The 24,152-nt window shown below is 38.6% G+C and overlaps 1 protein-coding gene and 1 long non-coding RNA gene across 3 annotated transcripts in view; one reads left to right on the top strand and one right to left on the bottom strand.

Moving 5' to 3' along the window:
* LOC146763809 (uncharacterized) overlaps positions 1-14,461 on the top strand; it is a 76,368-nt gene extending 61,907 nt beyond the window's left edge. For both annotated transcript variants that reach the window (XR_014951708.1, XR_014951707.1), the window contains one exon: positions 2,068-14,461. This is a non-coding gene — a long non-coding RNA (uncharacterized LOC146763809). The remainder of the gene's footprint in view (positions 1-2,067) is intronic.
* The window catches only part of LOC146763808 (uncharacterized), a 90,812-nt gene that overhangs the window by 4,520 nt on the left and 62,140 nt on the right, over positions 1-24,152 (bottom strand). The window contains exon 5 of the mRNA XM_085568092.1: positions 1-24,152. This exon is cut by the window's left edge and continues 4,520 nt beyond it; it is cut by the window's right edge and continues 11,694 nt beyond it. The gene's annotated coding sequence lies outside the window, so the exon portion shown is untranslated.

Below are 24,152 nucleotides of genomic sequence, written 5' to 3'. Positions count from 1 at the left end.
CCCAAAAAAACAAAATCAAATCCCCCACCCAAAAATCACTCAGGAAGAGAGAAATAAGTATCTTCCTCTTCTAAAACTCATATTATTACTACAGTCATGCTGGTGATGGAGATGCTAGGGGCATATATACCAGCAAATTTTAGGATTGTTCAACTTGGGAGAACACAAAGAAAACTAACTATGGGTGCCATCCAGCTGCCTTAAAGAACTGCCTGAAGTATGCTTAAATGGGAGTGCCTTGAAATAAAGATTTCCTTATTAATTTATTTAGCTTTTACAGAGCACACTCCTGCTCTTTTTTCTCCAAACTCTCTGAGATAGGTCATAGTGGAAAAGAAAAAGGATAATTTTATTGCTGTCATGAGCTTTTCCATCAGTTTTAAGACTAGGAACTGTTCAGACTTAGTTTCTAAAACACTGTATCCAACAGCTCCTTTACTTAGATCTTTAGGTAGCCTAGTTGTTCTCAAATGGAAAGAACCCAACTGTGTTAACAGATAAAGTTGTCCAGGAGAAATGTCGAAACTGAGAAGGCAGAGGCAATGACAGATTCCTTTTGATGTAGCTACAGCTTTCCAAAAAGGTATTCCACTCAATCACAGATTTGTTGAGGTTGGAAGGGACCTTTCAAAAGTCTCAGAGTTCCTCAGAGCTTGTATCAAAGAAAATTCACTAAAAGCATTTAGAATCGTTCTAGAAGATCCTTTGTGGTCATCCATCCGACACAGGCATGAGCAGGTAGAATTTTTTACAGGAGCTAGCCAGAAGTATAGTTCCTCACAAAAACCCAGTATTTATTACAGGAAATTATTGACTCTGATGACTCTACCTGTTAAGTCATGCTGCTTTGTGTAGTGAATGACACACAGCCAAAAGTCCATGAAGTCATCAAGGTTTTCACAGAATCTTAGAATGGTTTGGATTGGAATGGGACCTTTAAAGGTAATCAGGTCCAATCTCCCTGCAATCAGATGGGACATCTTCAACTTGGTCAAGTTGCTTAGAACTCTATGCAACCTGGCCTTGAATACTTCCACAGATGTGACATCCACAGTTTGTCTGGGCAACATGTGCCAGTGTTTCATAACCTCATAATAAAAAAATTCTTCCATATTGCTGGTCTTAATCTACCCTCTTTTAGTTTAAAATCATTATCCTTTGTCCTACTGCTACTGTTCCTGCTAAAAAATCTGTCTCCATCTTCCTCGTAAACCGCCTCTAAGTACTAAAAACTGCAATAAATTCTCCCTGGAGTCTTCTTTTCTCCCAGCTGAAAAATCCCAACTGTCTCAACCTTTCCTCATGGGATATGTTCTCCAGCCCCTGACCAGCCTTTTGACACTCCTATGGACCTGCTTCAACAGGTCCTGTCCCTTCCGTGCTGGGAACACAGGGGTGGATGCAGTGCTCCAGGTGGGTGTCAGCAGAGCAGAGCAGAGCAGAGGGGCAGAATCCCCTCCCTCCCCTGCTGCCCATGGGGTTCTTAGCAATTTAGAGAGAAAGCTTTACAAGGAAGCTGTATCTTGCTCCTATGCAGAAGTTTCTGTGTGATGTTTCAAGACCAGCATTTCCAGGATTGGTAGAGCTCAACCCAAACTGAAAAGACCATCTGTAGAACTGTGCTGAACAGCCATATCCTCACAATGATTTGCATCCACACACACTGCTACCCCTTCTACTACCACTACAGGGGTGGTTCTTTATTTTTGGTACTCTTGAGTTACGGCAGAAGTGGTGTTTGGGAGGTGGCTCAACAAAAATGCTTGTTACCTCAGGTACTGAGGATGGAAAGAGAAATGGACCTTGAAACTTGCTTCTGTGGCTTGTTGGCAATTAGGTTGGCAATTAGAATTTTCATCCTCATGTGACAGCATTCCAGTTGTGGAGCTACCAGAATAAAGAGAAAAGGAGGCTGCTTGCTTTAGAACCAGTTTCATCCTCAGCCTGCTTTACTAGCACAGAGCTGATCTAGTACATTTAGTCCAAGAAATGACAAAAAAAGCCTAAAAACTCTTTGGAATTACTGATAAATCTCTGAACTGATTATTATCCATTTTCTTTTTGCAGTTGCCTATTGAAAGAAGTGAAGTATCAAGTCCACAATACAGCTGTGAGAGTTGGCAACAACCAAGACATTCCTGAACAAATAGAGACAAAAATGCATAATGTCCAATTTCTTTTGAATATACTGAGATTCTTGATGTCAGTGGGATGGTGAGACTCAGAGCTGAGTTCACTAGTATTTCAGGGATAAGGCAGAAAACTGAGACAAAATATCTATTTTTTTTCCATTGAAGCTTGATATATACAAAGACATTGAACTTTACTCAGATGCTTGAAATATTAGATTTCTGATATTCAGTGGCATTCTGAATTACCATGAAAAATGTTCCTTTCATCCAGTAATGTGCATTCATGGCATCCTCAGGAAAAAGAGATTGTCACATCTATATCAGAACATGGACTCTATGCCTGAAAATTAATTGGAATGCTTTGCAGACACTGGGGGAAAGCCAGTAAAGAAAATAATTTGGTCGTTCATTCAATAATCCTTTTCTTAAATTTTAGTCAATACCAGCCTAGAAAGTGGGTGGTAATGTGTGGTTCTAAATCTCAGAAGCCAGTTATGTGCAAAGGTAAAGAAAACATGAAAAGAAGGCTGAAAAACACAGCAATTCACTATTGTATTTTATCACTGGATCATATTGTACTTAAATGCGCACAAAATGTTTCAAATTCTGAAGTTTAAAAAAATACTGCAGGAATCCCAGTGTGTGGGGGAGAGGGGGTTTCATAATAAGCTTATATAAGTGCCACTTTCTAATTTGGCAGCAATTTACCCACTGACCTCTCTCTGTGTTTTTTTCCATGTTGCCTGGAATGCCCCTGAGAGAAATGCTTGTCTGCATAGTCTACCTGTGCTGTGAAGACTGAAAAAAAAATGCACAGCTTGATATACAGTTATTTGTATGTATTACTAGAGGAAGAAGAGAAGCTTTGAGCTTCATATCTATTATTACAGGAGGCAGCATCATGTATCCAGTTTTACTGATAGCTGACTGTCAGTTTATTTCCTCTTTTTCAAATAGCTCTGTTCTGCCCTGTGCCATGCCTCTATGGAGCTAAATTAATTTAAATTTTCCTGAATGTGACAAAGCGGAAATTACTGTGATCCCAACAAATTTAGCTTCTAAATCTCCTTGTTAAAATGAGCTGTGGGCTGAGTTTAACATTTATATTCTTTTGGTGTCGCCACATTTTAAACACTTTTTAGTACAGAAGTAGCCTTTATAACACCTTACACATTATTACGGAATTTTCTATCATCACCCAGAGAGTAGCAATGATTGGATGAAAAAAAACCAAAAACAACATATGTCCTTGATACAGGGGACCGTCCCAGACAATTTCATATGAGAGCCTTTAAAGCACAGCTAAATATGTTTCATGTCACGACATAATAGAAAATTCACCTGAAATACCATGTGCCATTCCCATCTCCCATGTCTGATCAGATGAACTGAAGCTGGAAGAGCTTTGGTGAATTACCAGTAGGAGCATCCAAAAGGACACATGGGAAATAGGAGGAGTTTTGTTTTGCTAAGTCTGAAAGGAGAGAGTATTGCTCTCTTCAAACACTCAGACATCAGTGGTAGAGAAAAGATACTTAAACTGAAAGACAAGCTTTTGGTATTTATACCATGGCACATCAAAAGAACTAGTTGGTAAGAACCAGTAGTGAATGATTAAATCTAAACATTCCTCTTTAAAAGAGATTTTGGAGAAGGCTTCAGATGAGTCAGACCAAAAAATTCAATTCATTTCCAGATAGGTTTTAATCTGCTTTTTCTGCCTTTCTCTATCATAGCTAGGGAACTACAATTCATGGTTCCTTCCTGAAGTGTCTTCCCACACAACACAGCCATGATTCACCCATTTAAAACCTTACAATAGATTTAACATTTTCAGATAGGTTACTGATTTTGTGTTACTAGTTGGAACTCGGGCAAAATTTCTTTGCACATTTTAATTAACCATATCTTTTTCTTATTTGAAGCATCAGAAGATATTCTTTCTTATTAATCTAAAATGAGCATTCTCACCTCTTCATTTCTGTTAATTATATAGAGGAAATTACATGCATGACTCTCTACCTTCATACAAAGGCAAATAAAAAGTACAGAATGAGATTAGGAGACTCTTCAGGGAAGGGTAGCCATATGACAAATTTTCTCTAAAGACTATTTACATGCCAAGGTAGACACCATAATTCTGTTCATGCAAAACTCTTCAACCAAAGAGCCAAATGCCAATTGCCAAAATGCCAAGCCAAAAGATCAATTAATATCCTCTGTCTTTTTTTCAAAACAAATGTTTCACATCCAACTATCAGCGAAAATACAGATCTGAGCAGAAACTTGTACCTGCCGCTCTGTGATTTATTTTCTGAAACATTATGTTGCCAGTACCCAGTAGTACAATGCTTGTATAACAAAGTTCTTCTCAGAGAACATATTTTGGCAATTAATAGTTCGCCCATGACTGATAGACACAGGTCCAGCACAAATCACCTGCTGCTGTAGCTGTGTAATGGAGAGCTTGTGTCCCACAGTGACTTGAATTTCAACAGTGGAATCAAGGTAAAAACGAAACCCTGAGAAATTAGTTCAGCTTTTGTGCACCTTCTCTAGATACAGTTTGCAACAGCATGTCTCTTGATCACTCAGACCAATGTTCTAATGGCATATTTAAAACTTTAGGAAAAATATTATGATTAGATGCTCAGGCATTTCTATAGTGCAAGACAAACTTCACTTACTAATTCATAGCCTAAGACCTCAATTTGTGATGAAGCCAAAGCATTTGTTCCAGGTTGACTCCTATCTTTTTTTCAAGGGTCAGGAATTCAGAATATCACAGTTAGTTGCTCCACAGAGCAAATGAGACCAAATCTCTGCATATGCCCCTACTACTGTTTATTTTGTGAAGACTTGTTTTGCTTCTGAAATTCCTTTATGAGTCTTCAAAGAGCTGTAGAGCAGTAACTCCATTCTCTCACATAGCACCACTTGGATTTTTGTTCTGTTTTGCTATTAAAGACTGTGGGAAAAGTAAATTAGAATAAATCAATTTACAGACTACACTTCATTTGGGAAGAGATGGACAAGATGACAAGGTTTCTGGGGTTTTTTTACCTGCACAGATTTTATTGCTGCCTTGTGTTTATGTATAAAACCAGCTTAAACTTTCCTGCACACAGCTTTGTTGAGTAACTGGATGCATGACAGTATCTCAGAGTCTTAGTCTATTTCTGAGAAAACCTAGGTGTTGGAGGAGACAAAATAAGGTAAATTGGTGTGGCTTCTGCATGACATAATGTGACTGACCAATCCAGTGGAGCAATGAGGAACAAGAGCTTCACAACTACTGAGAAGTCAACTGGAAAGGACACTCAAACACTTAGACACACAAGTGTCTCAAAAGATAGTCCTGCTTGACACGATTTTTTGTCATAGAATTCTGGAATATCACAGATCTGTGAACAACAGTAAATAAACTTTAGCTGTGGAAATCAAGAAAAAAAATAATCTTATCCCCTTTCCCTGAAAGCCTTCCTTATGTTCCTTAGATAATTATACTTTTGTAGTAGTAGTAGTAGTAGTAGTTAAAAGAAAAACTCTGACCTCTGTGGAATCTGTTAGTTCCCTGAAGCACAAAATGCAGGCTTTATTTTACAAAATTGTTGGGGCTGACAAGCCTAGTAGAATCAATTTGCAGAAACAGGATTCAAAAGCGGGCATCAATCCAGGAAAAAGGAGAGTTCCCAATGGGAATATTTGCAACCTGATGCTTTTGCATGTAAGAAAAATTAATTTAGCTACCAGTAAATCCACTACCGGTTCTCAGCTTTGAGGAGGGGGGAAAAAAATTTCTTCCTTTCCAGACACTTCCCCTAGAGATCCAATCAAAGCATGCAGGAAATGCAGAAACACCAACATGCCTCATCAACACCATTCCTTCAAACCCCAGCTCTCACATTAATGTGAAGGATTTCAAAGTACTTGGAAAATTTCTACACCAAATAGTGACATGGAAGTCATATCTAGGATAGGTAGCTCTGGAAAAGGTGCTATGAATTCCCTGATGCCTTATTGTCTGCTGCTCCTACCAGCACTATTTTTCTGTTAAAACAATAGACAGTTCAACCTAGAGAAATGGTCATCCTTAGCCACTGTCTTATGAATCTACCTTACTCAGATGTAAGAAGAAGAAATTAGCAGGCTTTCTTTTGTAATACTGGGCAGTACAAGGGAACTACAGGTGGTTTGGCACCTTGCTGTTGATCACACAGGTCACACTCATACCCCAATAGACATCACACTATGGCATGTCCAAGAAGTGTAAGACAAAAGACTTGCACTGACAAAGTCATAAAGCTTAACCTCTGCCACATCTTCCCCCTAACTGCACTTAATGAGGAGACTTATCACTGCCTTTGCCTGTGCTGGTTTAACCATGTGAAGGAAATGCTACTTATATTAGTGAGGCTATGTGCTTTTCTTGCCATGACTATCATACTCAGTGAAAATATGTGATGGAAAACCATTAACTCTGAGGAGTGAGGGAAGATAGTTAACACAGTCACTGTTGAACAAAGATATGCAGTCTACTAACTGAGAAAAATTCCCAAGTGTGGACCTTAAAGTAGAATGAGTAGTTCAAGTGATCCTGTGAAATATGGATATACAAGCCAATTTAACAAACTTCTCAGAACAATAGATTCACGTACCAAATAAAACAGATCTTTATATTGTAGTCAGCTATATAATACAAACCAACCTTATGGGTGATTTTGTAATCACAAAAGGGAGTACAAAACTGGAGGATTTATTTTATTTTAAATAATGTCAATGCTGCATAATTTAGTTTTATTATTTCTGCATTAAAAGGATGCTTTTCAATAATAAGAGAATGTTATGCTTTCCCTTGGTGTCCATATTATTGTTTTACATCAAATTCTACGAACTCTAATAGCATGGAGCATTACAGGGCTTCACTTGGGAAACCTGAACAATGAAGGAATATTCTGTGCTGATATCAGTGGTTTAAATGACAAAGATAGGTTATACTGATGGACATTAGATTCAATTGCCATGGTTATGAACCCACAGAAGATTATGTGATGAAGATATTTTGCAAAATGTTCGAAATAATTAAAATCTTGGCTTTGATGTTATTCCAGATAAAGCAAACTGCAGGGAAAAGAGTTTTCTATGAAAAAACTCCCTGTCTCCAGCTTCTTGGAAACTTAACACAAAATGCCTTTTGCTTTCACAGGGCGTGAGGCAGGGCTTGCAGAATTCACAACACACCAAGGAAGGCTCAAGACACCCTGTGACAAGGAAGTGGTACTGGCCATTAATAGGCCCAGGGCTGTGTGAAAGGTCACCCACTGACAGTTCACTGATGGCAAAGAAATGGAAGGTTAAGTCACCCATGTTTTAACAAAAAAATCAGAGTTATTGGTATAGTTACCTCTGGAATCACCACTCAAGATCAGCTTTACAGAAAATCTACAAAGTAGAAACTTCATAAAAAGAAATACTATTTAAGGGGTGGGGGGGAAAGGAAAAGGGATTTCTGTCTATTATTTACGTGAGGAAATCTGCTGAATTTTTCCTGGAAGACTAAGAATAGCTGAAGAACATGTGGGATTATCACCCCAGTAGTATATAAGTAAAACCAAAGTAATAGAGAGGGGAAGTGGTTTATTATTTGGACTGTTTAATGCTTTGAGTTATTTTTATTAACACCTACTTAGCTCAAACACTAAAAGACACCTGGAAGAAATATCTGATCCATTTGTATTTCAGTGGAGGACTGAGAAAGCTCATAAAATACTTAGGAGACTTCCAAAGAGCCTTTTATGGAAAATAGGAGAGATCTGATTTAATATAGCTAGCTGATACTTTTAAAAGGAAAAGAATCCATGACTACAACACCCTAAAGGCACATAAAAGACATCACAGCTTCTTTTCCTTTGTTTTTCAGTAGTTTGGCTGCAGTTCTCATAATGCAGGAGGAACCGATGTCCTCTGATGCTATCAGAGGTAAAGACAGAGCAGGCTGCTACACCATACCTACACACCAACAACTTCACCACTTCATTTTGCCACACCAAGACCTTTGATTTCACAGAAGTGGAAGCTCAACCCAAACACAGTAATTGGAGGTTGTCAACTGGTTAGACTTCTCTAATAATTAGTTTCTAAACTGGTATGAGCATTTTGGCTGTACTTTGGAAGTGTTTTCTGGAAGGCCAGGGTCAGGAGATGGCTGACAGCAGAGATGAGACAGGGGAGAAAAGGTTACTAACAAGATACCTTAACTCATCATTGAAAGAGTTAAAAATAAACATAGTTTAACTCTTTTTAGTTGTAAATAATTATCATTAAAATAGTTTACCTCAGAGTTTACATAGAAGGAGAAATCTTTTAATAGGAACAAAGTAACTTGACAAAAATAGAAAAAGACTACAGTTTAAATAATGCAATGGAAATACTTAATGCTACTGAAATATACTGAGCTAGGGATTAAATCCATTGGGAAAAGGGAAAAATACATAACTAAAATAGCATTCAACACCTGGACTAACAAATATGGCATCACAGACACATTGTCACTTAAAGGCCTTCAGATATGAGATTAAAGAATGTCATGCATCTATTTTACCATTTAGTCTCAATAAATAATAGGCACAGGTTAGAAACTAAAATCTGAAATTTGTCTACATCTGGGGTAGACAGACACTGACAATTAAGTAGGAGGTAATATGTCTCTAAAGATGTTACAGATAATTGTAGTCTTTCCTCTTGACTGGGACTACCTGCTAGAAACAAGAGACTAAATAAAATAACCTTCCAGGCTATCAGGATTGTTTCTCCAAATCACAGTTCAAGACAGCATGAGGAATAAAAGCCAAACATTAGTAGAAGAATAACCTCATTGCACTCCTGTCACCAGTGGTATTTTGCAGTTTAAACACTGCAACTTATGCATGAATTTGCTTTTCAGTGAGCTTTATTTGCACTGCAAATGTCTCAGGCCAAGAGTTCAGAGCATCGTATAAAAAACTTGGATAATCAAAATGAAGTGTTCAAAACAATCCTAACACCAAACCAAACACAAAGATTTATTTACCGGTTCCCTCAATAGGACTGGCAAGCAAGTGGCTTTTTCTCCCCCAAAGCACACAAGCTGTTTTGGTAACAGAAAACAGATTCTCTAGTTTCATATCCAATTTACAGGAAGTCTGGTGCCTACCAATATTCTGTTTTCTCAACCTTTGTTTTATACCAAATTCCTTGAATTAACCCCAGAAAGGTGAGTAGGTTGAGGCTAAAACAGCCACAGAGTATTTAAGTTCTCTTTGTCAGAGTAACAGCTTTTCCTAATCAATGCCCACCATTAAGGTAGATATGAGAGCTTGTCAGAGCTTTTAGCATGTTCAGATGCCATATTTTGCCATTTTTCACTCTGGACTCAAAGTTTGAAAATGTTTAGTGAAAGAAATTTACTAGTCTATTCATGCCTTAAGATTTTTGCATCATTTACCTTTCACAAAGAAGCCATAGGGACAAATGTATTCACATAAAACCAATATATACACACACATACAGAAAGCCTGAAAACACAAGTAAGGTTTCTAACAGACCTACAGTAGACACTCCTTACATTTTACATGCTGGTGGAATTTTAATGTTTCTTGCCTGAAAACTTAATATGATCCTGTTTTCATACCACTACAATCTTACCAATTTCATTATATGCATAATGTAAGTAGCTGCTAGTACCAAAATTTCATTATGCTGTAATACAAGAATGGTCCTCAACAGTTGACAGTCTCAGCACACTGGCTTATCATTAGCATCAATATCGCCAAAAGCATAATTAGACCTTGCCTTTCACCTTCCTGAATACCTTTATGAGGGCTTTGCCAAGTACTTTAGACAGTACATGGGGGTGGGACAGAGGAGTGGGACAGAGGAGCTGGTGTTTTGTCAATACACATCACTGCTTTGTGAGGGCTAAACCAGGTGGCATTTATATAACACCTATGGATGAACAGTGAATGAGTTGGGATATGTTCTGAAAGTGTCTGTGAATATATAGTTTTGTAGGATAGCTCTGCGACATCCCATTTGTAGAGTACAAGCACCATCCTATTCTATAGTAATCTGAAAATAAATATGCTAATAATGCTAGCCCAAGAATAACAGAATCATTAGGGTTGGAAGGAGATCATCCAGTCCAAGCTCCTGGCCAAGGCACAGTAACCTGGAGAAGGTGACACAGGAATGCATCTTGGTGGGGCCTAAATGTCTCCAGAGAGGGGGATCATGAGCTCCCTGGCAGCTGTTCAGTGCTTTGTCACCCACTATGCAAAGTAGTTCTGCCTTATGTTTAAATTGAACCTCCCTTGACCTTGCTGGCCAAACTCCTTCCAATGGATCCCAGGAGCCCATTGGCCCTCCTGGATGCCAGGGAACACTGCTGGCTCATGGGCAACCTGTCACCCACCAAAACTCTCAGGTCCTTCTCAGCAGAGCTGCTCTCCAGCAGGTCAGACCCCAAACTGTACTGATGCTTGGGGTTATTCCTCGCCAGGTGCAGGCCCTTTTTGAACCTCATTAATTTTCTCCCTGCCCAACTCTTTCCCCTATCAAAGTCCCATTGAATGGCAGCAAAACCTTCAGGATTAGCCACTCCCCACAGTTCCATAGCAGCAGTAAACTTTATAAGAGTGCATTCTATCCCTTTATTTAGGTTGTTCATAAACAGGTTTAATCAGGCTGGACTCAGTATTAAACCTCTAACTGTGCTCTTCTCCACTGATGACAACCCTCTGAGCTCTGCCATTCAGCCAGCTCTTGATGCACCTCAGGGTCCATTCATCCAACCCACAGTTCCTGAGTTTACCTACAAGGAAGTTATGGAGATAGACAGCATCCACTGCACCCTGCTCATCAAACCATTCTGCCATGCCATCATGGAAGGCTCTCAGATTGGTCAAGCATGGTTTCCCTGTGGTAAATCCATGCTGATGGTTATGATGATTCCTTTTACATCTCTCTAGGGAGCCTGAATGCTTTATTGCCTCTCCGAGGTGCCTGTATTCAAACACCGCACAGGGAATATAAAATAAGAACTAGCAACCTCTGTGTGTTCACTGAGCAATGATTTCATTGGAATTACTGAGACAGTGGGATCACTTACATGACCATAATATTGTCATGGATGGCTGTGTACTTTTTAGAATGGACAGGTCAGAGAGATGAGGAGGTGGAGTTGCTCTTTATGTGAGAGAGCAACTAGAATGCCTCATGCTCTACCCAGGGACTGACAAATGAATCGAGACATTACGGGTGAGGATTAAAGGTCAGGCTAAAATGGATGACACTGTTGTGCATGTTTAATATCAGCCATCTTATCAGGAGGAAGTCAACAAGACTTCATTTTTCAAATCTCTTACAGATGCTCCTGGTGATGCCTCCCCTGTGCCTGGCTGGAAGAAGAACATGTGAGGAAACCAGCAATTACACCTTCAAGGAATAGTGTTACAGAAGACACAAAAGGAGGATAAAGCAAGGCAATTAATAAATTAGTTGGTGCTTAGATTGACCTCTACAAACCAGAAGAGGTGGAGTCAAGAAGAGGGGGGAAACTCCAAATGAAAAAACAATGGTACCTAATGCAGAGAATGCCACACAAGTAATTCTCTCAAGAGAACAACCCTCAGGCTTCACAGGCTTTTCTAATCCCAGTGTCTGACTTCACAATTTTACTGATGTATTTTACTGGAAATATCTGTGTGAAGCAGCTATGTGACTGGAAACTCACATAATGGCAAGATAATAAAGAGGGAACATCAATTTTCCTTTTATGCAGTTCTAGTTTTTAATTAAGTTTTTTTAGTTTAATTTTAGTGCGGTTTATTTTAGCTTTTTTTAGTTTTTAATTAGTCCAGTTTAATCAGTTTTTCAGCTTGACTGCATTTCACATTCACAGACATTTTTACTGGTGAGTCGAAAAATATTGTGCAATAGAATAATACCTCCATTCAGAATCTACTGTGAAACAATGGAAGAGTTTCTAATTCAATTGTGTCTATTTCCTGCTTTTTCTCCCACCCAACTTTTTTGGTTTTACAATTAGACAATGGCCATTTATCAAATGCCAATAAAGTATATTCGCAAATCCATGAAGGAAGTACTAGCTAAGACTTCTGATCTAAATTTTGTAAGTCTTGGGAGAAGGGGATGTGAAGCTGAAACACACCAAGAAGAAGATGAACTGAACGTAGTCCTCTACCACTCTTTTCCCCAGAATGTAACCTCTGAATTACTGCATAAAGAGAACTTTACCACTTCAGCAGAAAGAAGCTGTTGCAATTTGTGGAGTTGAAATACCCTGAGAACAGTTACGTGACCAAGAAAGAGATAAACAGTTTCTGGTGCAATTCCAAGTAAACTGAAATGTGTTTATTGGTACTTTTGATATTAATATCTCTGGCTCTTACAGATTTAGGCACCTTTAGGATTAGGTAACAACTCAATAAGGATTTTGAGACTCTAACTGTAGGGGTTAGTCACCCAAATCCCACACCAGCATCTAAGGCCTTTTGTAGATCTAGGCCTTGGTCCAACACCATCTATTGCTGGGAAGCAGAGCAATGTCCTTTGTTAGTAATAACAGTGAGGAGAGTTATTGTAAAGGAAAGATGCTTTTTTTTACAATACACAAGAGGTAAAGCAAAACAAATATATTTTCCAATCAGGTAAACAGAGATTAATCACAATCTTCAGATGATCGTTTGTGCATAACTTGCTATTTTCTCAGGCCAACTAAAACAGAACAGAGAACTCCTCCAATGGGTTTTGCAATCAGCTTAACATAATAGTCCTTCTTCACATTAGCGAAATTCTTACAGCCTCTGTTAAAACTAGTTTGTTGTTTCTTCAATTTTGTGTGAGTCAGGAACACAAAAATCTGTCACTAAATAACTCCCAGAAACTATTAAAAACCAAGAAAGTTCAGAGAGCAGAGTACTCATAAAACAACCAGACAGAACAAACAGGTAGGATTATTTTTTGCAGGAGGTAAGCCAGATGGAAAGTTCTTAAAACTTAGCCGTATAGCTTGGAGGCATTATCTTTAAATTCATTTTTAGTGAAATGAAGTGGAAAAAAAACAGAGAAGTACTTTAATATAACAACAAATTTCTACCACTGCATTTATCCCATGTTTCTTTTGTTCTTTTTCAGAAGACTCCTCCACCATTCTCCTGTTCACCAGTATCTGAGCAATTAAAAGAAGTATGGCAATTTAATACAAGTAGATGTCCAAAGAGATGATGAATGTTACGGCTAACCCTCTTTCTAGCTTTTATCTTAGCTCCCCAGCCTCCAAGATCCAAATGATTAAATAACCATTTCCAGTGCATTTGAAAATGTCTTCATTAGAATTCACATAAAACACTTTCTTTGCAGGGATTAATAATCTGGTGTCTAAAAAAACCTTCAGTGTTCAACTGCATTTCGAAAATGAGTTGTGTTCATGTGCTAAAAAAATCCCTGCATTCTTTTACATAAGCAACAACACTTCAAAAATTCTGATATGGGACATCATAAAGAGATCCTAGAGAGATGCCCCCTAAAACTAAATAAGCCTGTCACAGCATGGGACGCCAACCCAGAAAGCTGAAGTTCAATGGGATGTATCCAGAAAAGGATACATTGAACAGAGCATGCAAAAGGTGTGGAGTTTTTCTTATATGCTTCTGAATGACAGAAATATTTTTCTACCAAATGTACTGAAGTACTTTTTACAGATATTTATGTAGACTCCTGTTATTTCTGAGAAAATGATCTTTTTTGCTGCTTCAAAGTCGTCTAATTTTTCAAAAATATTTGGAGTTTCAAGGTAGAACTGTTCCTTGGGAAATAAATACTTTCTGTATATGCTCCTAATTTTTTCTTCTTGAGAAATAAACTTCTTGCATGAATAGAGATAGAGAAGCACAGACTCTTTCAATGAACACCACACCAGAGCTAAAAAATTTCCTCTATTTTTAAATATTTTGAAAAATTCCTTCTTTAACTTTTTTTTTTTTTTTTTCAAGAACTTGGGTAGTAATTCTGTCCTGAAGATCTTTCTTTCTTCAGTTTTAACAGACTTTAGATAAAACCCAAATGCTGGGTTTGTCAAATGACATAAATTATTTAAACAAAATCTTTCAAGAAATTGTTTTTAAACAGTTGTGCTAGCTATAAACTTCATGAACTTTGCTCTGTTTCACTTGCCTATCCAGAAATCCCCTTCTGCAAACTGTACTGGGATCTTTCTTTCTCTGAGGTTAAAACGCACCTTTCATTTGGGAAAAAAAAAAGAAACAAACAAAACCCCCCAAACAAACAGAAAAAAAAAAAACACAAACAAAAAACTTTTTTATTGCTGGAAATGTTTGACATATATACTTGTGAGCACATTCCTGATATTTGCCCCCAGCTACTTGCCAAGTCTCCTAAAGTCAAAAAGTGTTAGTTCTTTCTGGAATTTGCAAATAGTAGGCATTTGTCATGTCTTGTAATTCTCCACCTCCAGTTAACTGTCATGCTGGAAAAGAAAACATATTAAAAGATGCATCTGTGCAAGTTAACTTTAAAACACCTTCTAAGCCCACAGTCATGAAAATGGAAAATACATTACTCTGTAAAGAAAACCTGCAAGTTAGCTAATCAAGTTTTAGCCTCAGGGGTTCAGGCTGGTGTCACTGAGGGCTTTTAACACTGCATACATAAAATCAGCCTGCAAAAATAACAGAGACTTAAGTCATACATGATAGTATGACTCCTTTCCACTTAGACCAGAGGCATGTTCAGGATGGTACTCCAGACACTAGCACAGTGTAGAAATACTCCAGCCAGCTTTAAATAACTGATTCAGGTATCCAAATCATACTAGGCTCCAGAGCTCTGTGCTTGGCAAAATCTAATTTACACAGGTAGAAAGAAGGCAGCCAAGGCCATTTTAATAGTTCCAGATTCATCCCATTCTATCTCTGTCATCATTTATTGCCTTTTCTAAGAGACAACAATACACCTAGGAGGTGTTTTCTTCTCCATCCATTGGATAGCTGGAAAAAAACACTGGTGAAATTTGGGGACAACAGCTTTTAACTCTGTTTTTCCATATCCTTAAGCTGATTTTTCATTTTTGTGTCAAATTGCTGAAGCAGATCCATATCTATTTTCAAAATGAGGGTGGAGGCCCTGGTTTCATTGGTCATGCAGGGACTCTTCTCGCATCAATTCAGGCAGCTCAGGGTTACACCACCAGCTCTGGGCTTGCTGCCAAAGGTGCCTTTACAAGCCATCACAGAAGTTCTCGCATTTCTGGACACTTCACCCCTGTCATCTGACTCAGGGGGACATAAATCTGCATCTGCAACTGGTGAGAAAATGAGCATGGCATGACTCTTTCAGAGGAAGATCCTGCGCTGAACTCTGCAAAGGATGCAGGCTTCCCCCTCAATGCAGGCAGTGTGTCAGTAGGCTGTTTCATCATGCGGAAAGTAGGGGCTGGCCCACCCTGACAGAAATGAGAAGCTTTAGAGAAGGAATGAAAAATTGAAGATTATTGCAAGCTGAAAGATGGGTTGAAGTTGTAAAATCCAAGCACTGCTGCTGTCTTTGCAAAGTCACACAGCAAATGTGACCTTGGCACATTTTGATTGTGACTTACCTTTCCTTTGCAATAAAACCAGATGCCATTCCCTCACTGAACAAAGTCATTTTAACAGAAAATAATAGGAAAAAATAGGAAAAAATGTCTTAATTTCTCTCCCACGCCCCTCAATTTGCCATCTGACCATGTGTTTTAAATATTTAGAAGCATGAAACAGTAAATGTCAGGAATAAGGCTTTTGATATGTTTGTACTGGAGGCAAATTCCAGTGCTTCCAAATAGCATGTCCAAATTCAGGTTGCAAGTATAAGGAATCTCACTTGTTATTTGAGGTTTTCGCTTTTTTAAAGGGCTGTGTAACGACAAATACACCATTTCAGCATACATTATTTTATTAAACTGAATTAGAAAATTGTTGTGATCTTAAGAGATAAGGGACTCAGAGAGAACAGTGCTGCCACACTGACATGGCTTAAATTTTTACAAAATCTAATACGGTATACAAAATTTCTTTATGTGGGGTTTTTATATTTAGGGTTTTTTCATCAGAGACCTGCTTCCAAGCATGTGGGCTAATATATTCAAGGTGTACCTTTATATGTGTTTGAGGACATTGAAAATATGACACTGTTCATTGAATGAATGGCTGAGATTGGTCATGATCAAATTAGATTTTTATGAAACAGTAATATTCAGAAGCTGATACACATATAATCAACATTAAAACCAACAAAGAAGGCTACTGCCAGTATTTATGAGTTGTCATCTGAAGTCACTAGGCTGATGACAGGTTACACCAGGGTCTGTAATCTTAGTTCTGAGTATAAAAACCAAAATGGTGACACCTACTTCATGTCTAACTTTCCCCATTTCTTATTTATTGCCAATAGTGAAAGAGATTCATGTAGCAAATCTTGCTAAAATCTGACCATAATTTGCATATGCATACATTTTAATGTGCTGCACAATTCTTGTCAATACTACCAATTCTCATACCATTTGCCCAAAATCTTTAGGCTAAGTTGTCTTTCAGCATCTAATATAACAATAGGCATTTTTATTTACCTCATTCTTTCTGATTAAATTGTTCAGATTTTTATATAATTTTAAAATGTTTAAGCATGCTTTCAAAAGGATCATTATGAACTCTAAAGATAAGCATGTATCGGGTTTTCATAAAGAATTGGAAGACTAGTTTCAGTTTTAGGGTAAAACCCACAAGAAATAGATTACTCATAATAAACTCAGAATTATTAATACTGATTCCTAAAATATCTGAATAGCATGAATGTAATAACGGTGTGTTAACTGAATTGCATTCATAATGTTTTTTCAGCAAGTCATCACCATTTAACATGTAGATAGAGGCAGAACAAGCATACAAATCTGTTTGACTTCTGATGGTATGCTATTGATATAAAGTTGGTGAGGTGTAATTATTTAGAGAGAAATCATCTTTCTATTGTGTACATTTATTGTGCCCAGAACAAAAGGCCTTAAATTATGTCTGGCGATTCCAGGCATCATCACAAAAATAGAAATAATATCAGTGCCTTTGGTTCTGTGTCTGCAAAATGCAATATGTATGGTCTAATAAAAGTTTTGATTCATAACAGGGGTGAAAGTTTACTTGCAAAATTGTTGTAATGCATTTTTTCTTTATCTACTGTAAAAAAGCCTTACTTGTGAGGAAGGTTGCTCCTATGTTTCTGTGGGAAAAAAAAATATCCCTCACTTTAAGAATCCAAACTACAGTACCTATCATCCATCCCCTTTTGTGTTTCTGACAGGAGGCAAACAAATTTCCTGTAGAATGTTTCAACCAAATTCCTTGTTTCCTGATTTTTCACTGAACACCCAGATGGAGTTTGCCCATAGCTGTCCATGGATAAGGACTATGCTAACAGTTTTAACATCTCTATCAGAGAGGTGAGCAGCAATCTAAAGAGATGAAATTAAGTCACACACACTTTCTGCCATCTCACGAGCCCACACATTAAAAACATTGCAAACAGGTGAATAGTACCACTGCTGACATGTAAGACACGGTGTCACAAAACAGGAGAGAAGACTCCATTCCACACACCACACAGACCCTCTGCTCCTGCTTGTGGAAGCCCAGAGGATGAAACAAGAGACAAGTTGTGTGTGCACCCTCCAAACTGAGACAATGCTATGCACTATGGCAAGCACTGTTTCCAAATCAAAGAACATTTGTTCTGTGCTCCACTCGATGTCAGAACATACAATGTTCTTTCAGTCAGCTCACCCAACCTTAAGCAGAGGGTTCAGGGCTTAAGTTTAAGTAAGTTATTTACATGAAGGGGTAGGGTGTGGGTCAGGTTCAACAAGACGCATTAGAATATGCAGTAAAAGACTACCACAGGATTGAATAAATCCAAATATTACCATATTTTCGGAGAAGAAAATAAACACCACCCAAGAGAAAAAAGTGGTCAGAAATCAGAGACGTGTCTGACCTGAGTTGTACATACCACAGTGTTGTTGCTCAGGTTGACATTCCCACTGAATCACTGGCCAGAACAACTCTGCTGCTGAGTTCAGTTGCCGCACTGCAAACCCAACTGTTAAAAATTCTGGAACTCAAACAATAACCTTTCTAATGCACTGAGATAGTTTTATTCCCACCCAATTTTCCTATCTGCCCTTTCACTTTATTATTTAAGGATCTGTTACCATGGGTTTATACAGCAATTTAATCATACAAGGTCTGATCTTGTGAGGTGCTGAATATCTTCAGCTAGCACCACACATCACCAGAGGAATGTTTTGTCTTTGGCTGCATTTTCAGCCTGGCTGTTTCCCCTGTCTTTTCCACATAGTGGTGCTACATGATCCATATAAAGAGTACTGTCAGTGTTCTTTGTATGCCTGATACACAGAACTTTTAAAGTAATTAATTTAGAAAAGTGATTCTTTCAAGAAGTAATGAAGCATGTTTCCAAGTGTACAAGCAGAGAGTATTTCCACTGACTTTAAGGGAACTCATGTGTTTGATTTTGTAAATTAAGGCAGATCTATTAAACTATGGCACATTGCACAGCAGCAAATAGATGTCATGAAGATCAAGATTTGCTGGGGGAGAGCATCTATCCATCCCAATGCTGCCAGCCAGATGTCAATACCTGTAATGGATGCCCAGAACAGTGAGTGTAAAGGCATTCCGACTCCAGCCAGTGAGTCAGCTTTATCCAGGGCCTGGCTCCAATGCCTATCCACAAATGCACACAGTATGGAGAACAAACAGAAGGAATAATGTACGTGGATAATACCACCGGCATCATGGAGACATGGTGGGATGACTCCTAATACTGAAGCATTGGAAGGTTTCAGGCTTTTTAGGAAAGACAGGCTAGCCCTCTGTGTCAATGATCAGCTGGAGTGTATGGAGCTCTGCCTGGGGAATGATGAGGGCCCAGCCCAGAGCTTGTGAGAGAAGTCTGAGGGGAAGGGAGGGCAGGAACAGAAGTAGTTAGAGTGGAAATTTGCTACAGCCCATTCAGTCGGGAGGATAGTGTGGATGAAGTGACTTGCAGACAGTAAGGGTGTCTTCACACTCACAAGCCTTATCCTCATGGGAGACTTCAACCACCCTGACACCTTTTGGAGGGACAATACACAGGCAACTCAGGAGGTTCCTTGAATGTGTCAACAGCAACTTTCTTACACAAGTGACTGAGGAGCCAATAAAGAGAGGTGCCATGCTGGACCCTGTGCTCACCAGAAGGGAGGAGGCAGTGGGGAATGCAGTGCTCCAAGGCAGCCTTGGCAACAGTGACCATGAGACAGTGGAGTTGAAGATCCTCAGGGCAGTGAGGAGAGCACACTGACAGATCACTGACTGGACATGGAGTGCAGACTTTGGCCTCCTCAAGGATCTTCACAGTAGAGTTCTATGGCATAGAGCACTAGAGGGCAGAGGGGCCCAAGAATGGTGGCTGAATTCAAGGATTACCTCCTCCAAGTTTGGAAGCAATGCACGGACAAAATTGGTCAAGAATGCCAGGAGGCCTCCATGGATGCATAATGAACTGCTGAGCAAACTCACAAAGTAAAGAAGCAGCTTTCAGGGGTTAGATATGAAGACATGTAGCCTGTGAGGAATACAGGGAAAATAAGGATAAGGTTAGTTCAGTATCTTTGCTGGTGACATGGACAGTGGGATCAATGTCACCTTTCACAAGTTCAGTGATATTACCAAGCCCTGTGGTGTAGTCAATATACTGGAGGGAAGGGATGCCATTCAGAGTGACTTGGACAGGCTTGAGAGGTCAGTCGGTGTAAACCTCATGAAGTCCAGCAAGACCAATTGCAGGGTCCTGCACCTGGGTCATGGCAATCCCAGGCACACATACAGGCCCAGAGGAGAAATGATTGAAAGCAGCCTTGGGGAGAAGCCCTTGGGGGTGATGGTTGATGAAAACCTAACCCTGAGTGCTCACAGTCCAGAAAGCCAAATGTCTCCTGGGCTGCCTCCAAAGAAGCATTTTAGAATGCCCCTGTTCCCAAGAGACAAGAATTTGATCTTACCCATCTTGTCCTGCTAATAACTCCTCCCTTGACCCAAACCCTAGCTCCACCCCTGTGATACTCTATAAAAACCCCAGGAGCCTGCCCTTGCCTGATCTTTCATCTCCATCCCACCCCTCCTCCCTGGAGACAAGAAACGGATTCTTGAGCTTTCTGAAATTAAGACCCATACCATTTTTTCCCATGCCTGGTGCCAGCAGCTGCACCCTCCCTGGACACGATGAACCCAGTTGCAATACAGTGCAACAGAGCATGGTCATCAGGTCAAGGGAAGTTATTCTCACCCTCTAATGTGCTTTATTGGCACCCCAGCTGGAGTCCAGTTCTGGCATCCCCAGCATAAGAAGGGCATGGTATTGTTGGAGCAAGTCCAGAGAAGGCCACAAGGTTGGTAAGAGGACTGGAGCAGCTCCCTAGCAAACGCGGGCTGAGAAGGTTGGGGCTGTTCAACCTGGAGAAGAAAAGTTTGTGGGAAGGCCTCACAGGAACCTTCCAGTATCTAAAGATGGGGCTACCCAGAAGCTGGAGAGGGATATTTTTCAGGAACTGTATTGATAGGACAGGGAGTAATGGGTGTAAATTTTAAGAGGAGAAATTTAAGCTGGATGTTAGGAAGAAATTCCTCCCTGTGAGGGGGGTGGGGCACTGTAATAGGTGGTCCTAAGAGGTTATGGATGACCAACCCCATGGATAAGGCCTCAAACAACCTGATCCAGTGGAAAGTGCCCTGCCCATGATAGGGGAGGCTCAGACTACATGATCTCAAAGGCCCATTTCAAACCCTGACCATTCTACGAATCTAAGATTCTGTAAGTCACTGTCCATAAGAATGAATCACCTGAAACACAACTACCTGTATGGAGAACTGTTAACAGATATTTAAGAGCTTTGTGCATTTTAGATTTTTCAAGGACAGAGGTCATTCCATTGGGTCTAGCAACAATAGAAGATAATATACATGTAAGATTCTGAGTCTATTTTTAATAAAGAAATGTCATGTTTCCCAAATTTTAACACATTATACAGCTGCCAGATTTCGTTAGCTTTCTAATTCCAGTCAAACATAAAAAGCCGCTGTAAAATTTTTAGCTGGACACACGTGTTAAAACCTATGAATGTGAACAGTGTTTGCACCTAGTTCATATCTCCCCTTGACAACATGAAGGACCAAAACCAATCATTATTAAAACAACTGTTGGAAGATTGTCTGTACATTAGAGAGTTCTGGTCTCAGGTTCAGGGAAACATCAAACTACTCTTCAATTAAAATAAATTACTTGTGTTTTTCTAGCCTTTATGAAATGTCGAATGGCCATATAGGTATCATAGCAGTGTTTGATCACTAACTAATTGCAGTGTCTGAAATCTGGAAAAAAAAAAGGTAAAAATCTTCCAGATTAATTTCTCAAGTGGACGTTCATTTTCCTGGCTACAGTTAAGAAAACAAAATTTAACATTTACCAAGTCACTGACAAAATACAGCTTAGTACAGAATCATATTTTCCATTAATATTTGTGATAAGTGATTGATGGTTTATGTTATTACTATAGGCAGTAGCCAAATATTTGAAAAAATAAACCGTATGAAGAAACAACATAGAATATTTATCTCTGGTGTGAAGAGGTTATGGATTTTCAGATGAAAGTGGTCTGTATGTGGAACGAGTAGATCATGTCAATGGGATGAAAATGTTTTTAGTGAGTGGTTTTGTACAACATCTAAAAACTATCTAAAACTGTTGCAGAACAGAATGAGTTAAATGACCTGAAAAGTATACTTGAATTGCTAGAGATTGTAGAGCAAGAGCTGTGAGAAAAAGTTGGGAAAAAAACCTGCAGAAACTGAGAAAAAGTCATAAACAAAGAACTGTAAAAACTGTGTCCTCCTCCCAAAGAACAAAATAACCTGATAAGTAATTGCACAAAAAAAAAAATATATACATTATGGCCTGCTATGCACTAAATCACATATAGAGCAATTAGAAATTGTTATACAGAAGCTAAAACAACATAAATATCTCTGCCTTTTGTCAATAAAAATCCTTGCAGCATCATCCTGCTTAGTCCGTTTTTCAATCACTTTTATAAAGCAAAACAATCTTTGAAACTAAAGCAGTCCTCAAGATTTACAAGTTGTACAAAGATTGGAAATAATAAAATGACACTGTAAGTACAGGCAGTAAATACTTCAATGCACTTTCAAAATCCAGACAGAAAACAAAAAACTCACCTGCAGTGAGTTCTATGCAGAAAGAAGTGTACAAATAGTGTATATTTTCCCTAAATTTTACTCTTTCCAAAATAGGATGCTACACAAACTTATTCCAAAATAGGATGCTACACAAACTTATTTAATTTCAAAAACTAAAGGAAAAATTTTGTTAGATTGAACTTTAATCTTCAACATGGCAGGTCCAGAGATTTTAATAAGAACTAAGCCTTCTCCGAAAGACATAAACTTGTCAAAATTACTGTAATTTCTCTCCACAATTAAATGAATTTCACAATCAGAAAAAGCAGGAATGTTCCTTTTATACAATGTAGACAAGGAATAAGATGCAGTTTTCTCTGCTGAATGAAGTACACCAGAAATGTACTCAACTACAGGTTTAAAGGTCTTGGGTAAACTCACTGGTCTTGAATTAGGTATATCTTTAGGAGTGGTGCAAGGTTGAAATTGAAGGTTAACAAGAATTTAAAAATTTTATTTACTTTGTCTGTGTATTAACAAATAATTATAAAATCATACTTTATTAATTTAAAAGTAAATTTCTTTCCACAAACATTCAGCATCTAGCACTGTATGCCAATACAGGCATACAATTCCTGTCAGGTGTCTCAAAAAATTACTCAGATGAAACAGAATAACGTACAGGAGAAAACTCCACGAGATTGGGATTTGCAGGCCTTAAAAGCAAGCAAAGTAATAAACACAGAGCTCCTAAACAACTACTCATAACTGAGACTACTCAAGACCTATTTTTCCTGGAGCAGAACCAAGCACTGCTCAGCACTCAAAGCTAGTTTGAACCCAAATTGCACCTTTCAAACCCCACCTTTTCCTCTGTAGGTGACTTCAAAAATAATTGCAACAGTGGGATAAGCCTGATTGACAGAACTACTGCCAGTCTCAGCATCTTCAAAAACTTCCAGCTGAATTATTTTGAAATTAACAATTTCATGTAGATACTCAAAGCTTCCCTTGAGAACGTCTCCATAGTATCCATGTGTATAAAGTGTATTTCTGCGACAAATTGCTGTTTCACTGCCAACCCCTCATCTTTCAGTACCCTTTACTTAAATTTCACTTCTGAACTGGAGGTGGGAAATCTGTATTTGAATTCAAATGATGACTTTTTTCCAATCTAGTAACCTGATCCAATCTTTATGAGGAAGTTGCTTTGTGATCAACACTAAATTACTGCTGCTTTTCAAATAAAACACTGTGTAGAACTGAAAACTTACATTTTTTTATCTACAAAACAGTTTTAAATAACATTGTCAGCTCAGCTGGGGGATTTTAAACATATATATTTTGGTCTGATTTTCTTTACAAAACTAGGCTCCACTAAAGTGAGCTTTTTTTTTAAAGATACATTGAAAATTCCCCTAAAACAATACATCATTCTCTCCCAAAAGGTTTCAGCTATAATCAGCAGTGTGGAAGGAGGTAGTGTTGCAAGACTGTTGAAAGGCATGCTTATTATTAAAAAGCCCATCAAGTTTTAAATCACTGCCATAATGGATGGGTTTCAGAAGATGCTGTAAATTATTTTGGTCACCCTCATCTCCCATTTCTAACCAGTCTATTCTCACTTTCCTAGGAAACAGGCAAAGCAGGAAGCCTGCTCAAT

Source organism: Lonchura striata, chromosome Z (assembly GCF_050655825.1).
Source record: "Lonchura striata isolate lonStrDom1 chromosome Z, ASM5065582v1, whole genome shotgun sequence".
Lineage (NCBI taxonomy): Eukaryota > Metazoa > Chordata > Aves > Passeriformes > Estrildidae > Lonchura > Lonchura striata.
The sequence above is the reverse complement of the archived record's forward strand: the minus strand, read 5'-3'. Positions and strand labels throughout refer to the sequence as shown.